This window comes from Amblyraja radiata, chromosome 15 (assembly GCF_010909765.2).
Source record: "Amblyraja radiata isolate CabotCenter1 chromosome 15, sAmbRad1.1.pri, whole genome shotgun sequence".
NCBI lineage: Eukaryota > Metazoa > Chordata > Chondrichthyes > Rajiformes > Rajidae > Amblyraja > Amblyraja radiata.
In genome coordinates, this window is record NC_045970.1 from 2,776,882 (window position 1) to 2,784,183 (window position 7,302).

A 7,302-nucleotide genomic window follows, 5' to 3' on the forward strand; every position below is an offset into this window, starting at 1 on the left:
TAGCTCGGAGGTAGACACGAATGCTGGAGAAACTCAGCGGGTGGGGCAGCCTGAAGAAGGGTCTCGACCCGAAACATCACCTATTCTTTCGCTCCATAGATGCTACTCATCCGCTGTGTTTCTCCAAGATTTTTGTCTACCTTCGATTTTTCCAGCATCTGCAGTTCTTTCTTAAACATTTAGACAGCTCGGCATCGGTTGAAAGCGGTACTGCAGCGAACTGAACTGAACTGAACATGCGTGAGGTTGCGTGCATGACATTTCTACGAACATTCTTGACGTGCTGCATATTTGAAACCATATTCTGCTATTTTGAAGTTCTACAAACATGCGATTTGTTTAATGTAATAATTGATAATGCTTGGTTCATCGTTGTTGATGTCCAGAATTCACTGAGACACAAGAGTCTGCAGATGCGGCACATGCATGAGGTGGAATAGTAGAGAGACCCTCAATGCAGGAGCGAGAAGTGAACTTCTGGTAGAATTATAACCATATAACCATATAACAATTACAGCACGGAAACAGGCCATCTCGGCCCTACAAGTCCATACCGAACAATTATTTTCCCTTAGCCCCACCTGCCTGCACTCATACCATAACCCTCCATTCCCTTCTCATCCATATGCCTATCCAATTTATTTTTAAATGATACAAACGAACCTTCCTCCACCACTTCCACTGGAAGTTCATTCCACACCGCTACCACTCTCTGAGTAAAGAAGTTCCCCCTCATGTTACCTCTAAACTTCTGTCCCTTAATTCTGAAGTCATGTCCTCTTGTTTGAATCTTCCCTATTCTCAAAGGGAAAAGCATGTCCACATCAACTCTGTCTATCCCTCTCATCATTTTAAGACATCTATCAAGTCCCCCCTTAACCTTCTGGGCTCCAGAGAATAAAGACCTAACCTATTCAACCTTTCTCTGTAACTTAGTTGTTGAAACCCAGGCAACATTCTAGTAAATCTCCTCTGTACTCTCTCTATTTTGTTGACAACCTTCCTATAATTGGGCGACCAAAATTGTACACCATACTCCAAATTTGGTCTCACCAATGCCTTGTACAATTTTAACATTACACCCCAGCTTCTATACTCAATGCTCTGATTTATAAAGGCTAGCATACCAAAAGCTTTCTTTACCACCCTGTCTATATGAGATTCCACCTTCAAGGAACTATGCACGGTTATTCCCAGATCCCTCTGTTCAACTGCATTCTTCAATTCCCTACCATTTACCATGTACGTCCTATTTTGATTTGTCCTGCCAAGGTGCAGCTCCTCACATTTATCAGCATTAAACTCCATCTGCCATCTTTCAGCCCATTCTTCCAAATGGCCTAAATCACTCTGTAGACTTTGGAAATCCTCTTCATTGAATTGATTTTTTTATTTTATTTTTATTGAATTGATTTTATTAGGGACAGTGCATATCAATAAACATTTACATGTAATACGCAAGATTGTAGCCAGTAGCTAATTTCCATCTTTAGTCCCAAACAAGGTAAACACATCCCAAACAAGGTAAAAACAAAAGATAAAAACAAAACAAAACAAACAATATGGTTTAGCCTGCAGTCATAACATAGAATAAATAACAAACACTCAACACAGTTTAAAGTCCCAAAGTCATTGTCTCTACCCTCCTTGCTTTCCCTCTGCGCTGAGGCAATCCAAGCCTCCGATGTTGTGACCCCGCCGGGTGATGGTAGGTAAGTCCGGCAGGCTGAATCCGAGCTCCGCAAACGGTACGGATCAAACTCCGCGGCCTGGGGCGGTCGAAGCTGCCGAAGCTGCCGTCCTCCAGTCCAGCGGACGCAGCTGTAGTTGCGGGAGCTCCGGAAAACAAAACTCGAGCTCCCGATGATGTCGTCCACTGGCCCACTGGCTGGGGCAACAGCATTAGTGCAAAAAACAATAGGAAGCTGGTCAAACTGGTTAATCGAGCTAGCTCAGTGCTGGAGGGGAGAGTAGACTCTGGGATGGAGGTGCTTGAGAGGCGTATGAGGCACAAGGTGCAGGTCATCCTGAAAAACCCCGGGCATCCCCTCCATATAATTCTGGAGAGTCAAAAGAGCACTCGGAACAACAACCGGCTCCTCTCCCTGCCCTGTAGAACGGAGCGGTTCAGGAGTTCCTTCACCCCTGCAGCCATTAGATTTTATAATTCGGACCGCTAGGCTGTAGGGGGATGCATTTTGCAATTACTAATTTTTAACTGTTAATTATTGGTCTTTTTAAGTATTTATTGCTCTCAGGTAGTGTCCACATTGTATTCTATGTATTTTCTGTCTGCGTTCGTTTTGAATCTGTGGGTTTGTTGGTTGGGAGCTTCTGGACATCTGAATTTCCCTGAGGGGATCAATAAAGTATTTATTATTATTATTATTATTACATATATACACACATATACATATACATGCATCGATACACATACATGCATATATACACATACATATATATTTATACATATGATAATTTTCCAACGATCAATAGATTTATGATCAGTTCCTGTGGATTGGAGGATAGCTAATGCTATCCCACTTTTCAAGAAAGGAGCATGAGAGAAAACGGGGAATTACAGACCAGTTAGCCCGACTTTGGTGGTGTGAAAGATGCTGGAGTCAATTATTAAAGATGTAATAATGGGGCATTTGGATAGCAGTAAAAGGATTAGTTCAAGTCAACATGGATTTATGAAAGGGAAATCATGTATGACTAATCTTCTGGATTTGTTTGCCGCAAGGCTTGGTGTTGGGGCCGCAACTGTTTACCATATATATTAATGATTTGGAAAAGGGAATTAGGAGCAAAACTAATGCATACATACCTACATATTTAAATTCATCTGATAAGTTGGTCAAATAAAATGGGCACCTTCTTGCTTTTTTTGAGACATGGATTTTTTAAATGTGAATGTCGCATAGCAACACATTTGTGGGTCAGCAGTATTTTGTACCAACCCCCACAATTTCAAATAATTCTAAATTGAACTTCTTAAACAAGGAAAACAATTTTTTATTTACATCATTTTGTGTGGCTGTCAAGGTGGCTGTGTTGACTGTAATTATGAGACTGCCGGGCAGTATTACTGTGAATGGTGGTGGCTGTGTGTTTTAATGCAAGTGTGAAAAGGAGAGTAAATTTAAAGAGACAATGTGAGAACCATCAGGGTTTCATCCAAGAAGCAATTTAAAGGCAAGGTTCCATCAATTACAGTATTTTAATTGAAAATCTTACGCTTAATATTCTTCCTAATTAGGCTTTTTGTGTTCCCTCTTGAACCTTGTGTCTCCCAGAGCTTCTGGGGAGGTTCTGGAGATACAATAATCCAATCTTGAGGCAAATAACCATCTTTAAAACTGGCATTGCCTTTGCCTTTAATTCTACATTCTCCGAGGTTGCTGGATGCCGCGACAATCTCTTGCAACAAGTACAGAAAGGCAGTCAACTGCAAAAAGATCAAAGAGAGGAAAGAGTATGGAAGGGAAAGGCTTTCCAGAATCAGAATCAGATTTTATTTGCCAAGTATGTTTTACATACGAGGAATTTCATTGGCCAGATCAGTCATACAATTAAAAGCAACAGCACTCAAAAACACATTTTAATACGGACATTCACCACAGTGACTCCTGCACATTCCTCACTGTGATGAAAGGCGAAATAAAGTTCAAGTCCCTTCCTTTTGTTCTTCCTCGGTCGGGGGCCTCAAGCCCCCCGTTCAAACTCTGTTCAATGGTGAACTCCTCTTGGTCTCCAGGCCTATAGTGCTGCACAAATCACTGCACCACATGCATCTATGTATTCCCTTTTCACATGGTTCATGCAGCTGGATATTAACTTGCCGACATGGAAAGAGATGCAGTGAGCATTCAATAGTTCAGACTTCTGGGTGAATTAAGGAGCTGCTTGATGGGCTGAGGGTAATCGAGATTGGCTGATTGTCATTCTTTTGGAAGATCTGATGGAAGTTCTTATGGAAAAGCTGATGAATTGACTACGGGATGAGCTGGTGGGCTCGAGGATTGCTGGATGAGTGTTCTAGAAACAGAAAATAGGTGCAGGAGGAGGCCATTTGGCCCTTCGAGCCAGCACCGCCATTCATTGTGATCATGGCTGATCAGCCCCAATCGATAACCCGTGCCTGCCTTCTCCCCATATCCCTTGATTCCACTAGACCCTAGAGCTCTATCTAACTCTCTCTTAAATCCACCCAGTGATTTGGCCTCCACAGCCATCTGTGGCAGGGAATTCCACAAATTCACACCTCTCTGGGTGAAAAAGTTTTTTCTCACCTCAGTCTTAAATGGCCTCCCCTTTGTTCTAAGACTGTGGCCCCTGGTTCTGGACTCGCCCAACATTGGGAACATCTTTCCTGTATCTAGCTTGTTCAGTCCTTTTATTCATTTATATGTTTCTATAAGATCCCCTTGCATCTAACAAGAGTGTTTTATTGTCATGTAGAACAATTTCCTGCATCTAGCTTGTCCCAGATAGAACAATTAAATTCTTACTTTCAGCAGCACAACAGAATCTGTAAACATAGTACACTGTAAACAATATGATAAGAATACCCCTCATCCTTCTAAACTCCAGTGAATACAAGCCTAGTCTTTTCAATCTTTCCTCATATGACAGTTCTGTTAGGTTATTTGATGGTTAGGACAGGTTTAGAGGGGTATGGGCCAAATGCAGGCATGTGGGACTAGTGTAGATGGGACATGTTGGCCAGCGTGGGCAAGTTGAGCTGAAGGGCCTGCTTCTACGCTGTGAAACTATGACTGGGTGATCTGTTGAGGCTGGTGGTATGCCATGAGGAACAATGGGCATGGACCTTTGTAAACCACCACCTGGTTGAGTCTCCTTGAGTCATCATCGGCATTGATAATATCAGTCAAGGGTTGATGATCAGCAAAAACCAAGTTGGTCTCATTCGTGTTCTCTCATGCGATACAGGCAGCAGCTCTGAACTGCCTGTGTTTGCCCTCTTGGCTGTCTTGTCAAATTACGCTGGAGATTAGAGTCACTCCTGAAACAAACAGTGCCTTGTGATCCACAGGGGAAAAAATAAAATCTAAATGCAGAACAATGGATGGTTTAAATCAAAGAAAATGATACAAAGAGGCCATTAGAGCAATACCGATCTAGGAAACTGAGAGCAGATTTTACAATGCATTTAAACCTCTCCCATTTTTATGAGATGCATTCCTGGAATATGTAGGAAGTTTATTGTAACCTAGTGCCCTAGTGGATTAAGGGCGGCATGGTGGTACAGCGGTAAAGTTGATGCCTTACAGTGGGTGCTGTCTGTACGGAGTTGGTAGGTTCTCTCCATGACTGAATGGGTGTTCACCGAGATCTTCGGTTTCCTCCCACACTCCAAAGACATACAGGTTTGTAGGCTTGGTATAAGTGTAAATTGTCCCTAGTGTGTGTAGGATGGTGTTAGTGTGCGGGGATCGCTGGTCAATGCGGACGCGGTGGGCCAAAGGGCCTGTTTCCGCGTTGTGTCTCTGTAAGTAATAGAAGCAAGGATAAGCCATCTAAGTTCACACCACCATCAGTAAGATTATTGTTGATCCTGCACCTCAACACCTTATTCCCACATTCTCTCCATTATCCTTCATCCTTTTCGTATTTGAAAAAAAATATCTCTCCTTTCAAGGACTCGACTTCCACCATCTCACGCGATCAAGAATTCCAAGATTCCCAGCCCTTGAGTGAAGAAACTGCTCCTTGCCTCATTACTAAATATCATGACCCATATTCTGAGACTTTGGCCCTCGTTCTAGATCACCAGACCAGCCGCAATCTCCACCCACGAGTCCAATCTAAACAGGGATAGACACAAAATGCTGGAGTAACTCAGTGGGTCAGGCAGCATCTCTGGAGAAAAGGAATAGGTGACGTTGCAGGTCGGAAGCCTTCTTCAGACTGCGTTCTGACACTTCTTCTTCTTCTTGCGTATGGCGTGCACAGCCTAAAGTTGTAGGACAACTTGTTCTATTTGATCTTATTTGACTGTGCACACCGGGTTGATTGCATTTGTCAAAACAGGGCGGACCACGCGAAGGTTGCAATCTCCCACCCCGCGTTCTGACACCAAAGAGCAAAATGTCCAACATAGATACAATAATAAATATATCGCCATTTGCATTAGTTTTGTGCAGTTAACAAATCACAATTTCACACAATGTACATAAGACGGCAGTTATTTGACAAATACTCTGCAGTTCGGTGCAGGAGATCTTGTCGACGAGTATTCTGGACCCACTGTTGACATCTGAAATTACAGGAGATATAATTTAGGATTAACTAATAAGAAAAAAGATGATCATAACTACATGCCTGAACAATGGATGATATATCACTTAAATGCAATTGTTTTCAGTTGTGTGGAGAGATCTGTATATTGAAGATGCTTTTTGCCTCTAATATGTCAATTTACCTTAAATGTAGAAGAGCTTATTAAAATCTTCTTACAAAGACCATTAGGTATTTTCTTTCTATCCTCTTTTGGACCCAAGGCATAGCAGAGCTGCCAACTCTCACGAAGAGGTAAGGGAGGGAGAGAGGGAAGGGAGGGAGAGAGGGAAGGAAGGGAGATCGAGAGAAGAGAGGGAGAGAGAGAGAGAGAGAGAGAGAGATCGAAAGAGAGGGAGAGAGAGATCGAGAGAAGAGAGGGGAGAGAGAGAGATCGAGAGAAAAGAGGGGAGCGAGAGATCAAGAGAAGAGAGGGGAGAGAGAGATCGAAAGAGAGGGGAGAGAGAGATCGAGAGAAGAGAGGGAGAAGGGGGGAGAGGGAGATGGGGGGAGAGGGAGAAGGGGGAGAGGGAGAAGGGGAAAAGGGGGGAGAGGGAGAAAGGGGGACAGGGAGAAGGGGGACAGGGAGAAGGGGGAGAGGGAGTGGAACAATAGCACATTATAACGCGCAGCCATCCCATTCCGACCAAAGATTATAGAGCAGAGCTCCTCTCGTATCTTTGATTGCGGCCGCCGCCGCCGAACCCCCCCGGCCCACCATTGCACCCAAAGATGATAGAGCAGAGTTGTATAATATTCACGGCGGGCTTGTGATCTTTGCTTGTGATGTCTCGACAATTCGAGGGCTATAACGGGTAACAGCCGCCGCGTTCTCGGACTTGAATCTGAGCTCGAAAAATCCCGTGGTCACTGGGCCCAATGTGTCCCGCGGGCCATATTTTGGAGACCAATCCCTTACAAGAACAAAACCAAAAACGTACAGAAGTGTTAAAATTGTCTTTATTATAGTGGTAAGTAAAGATCTATTAAAAATAAGTC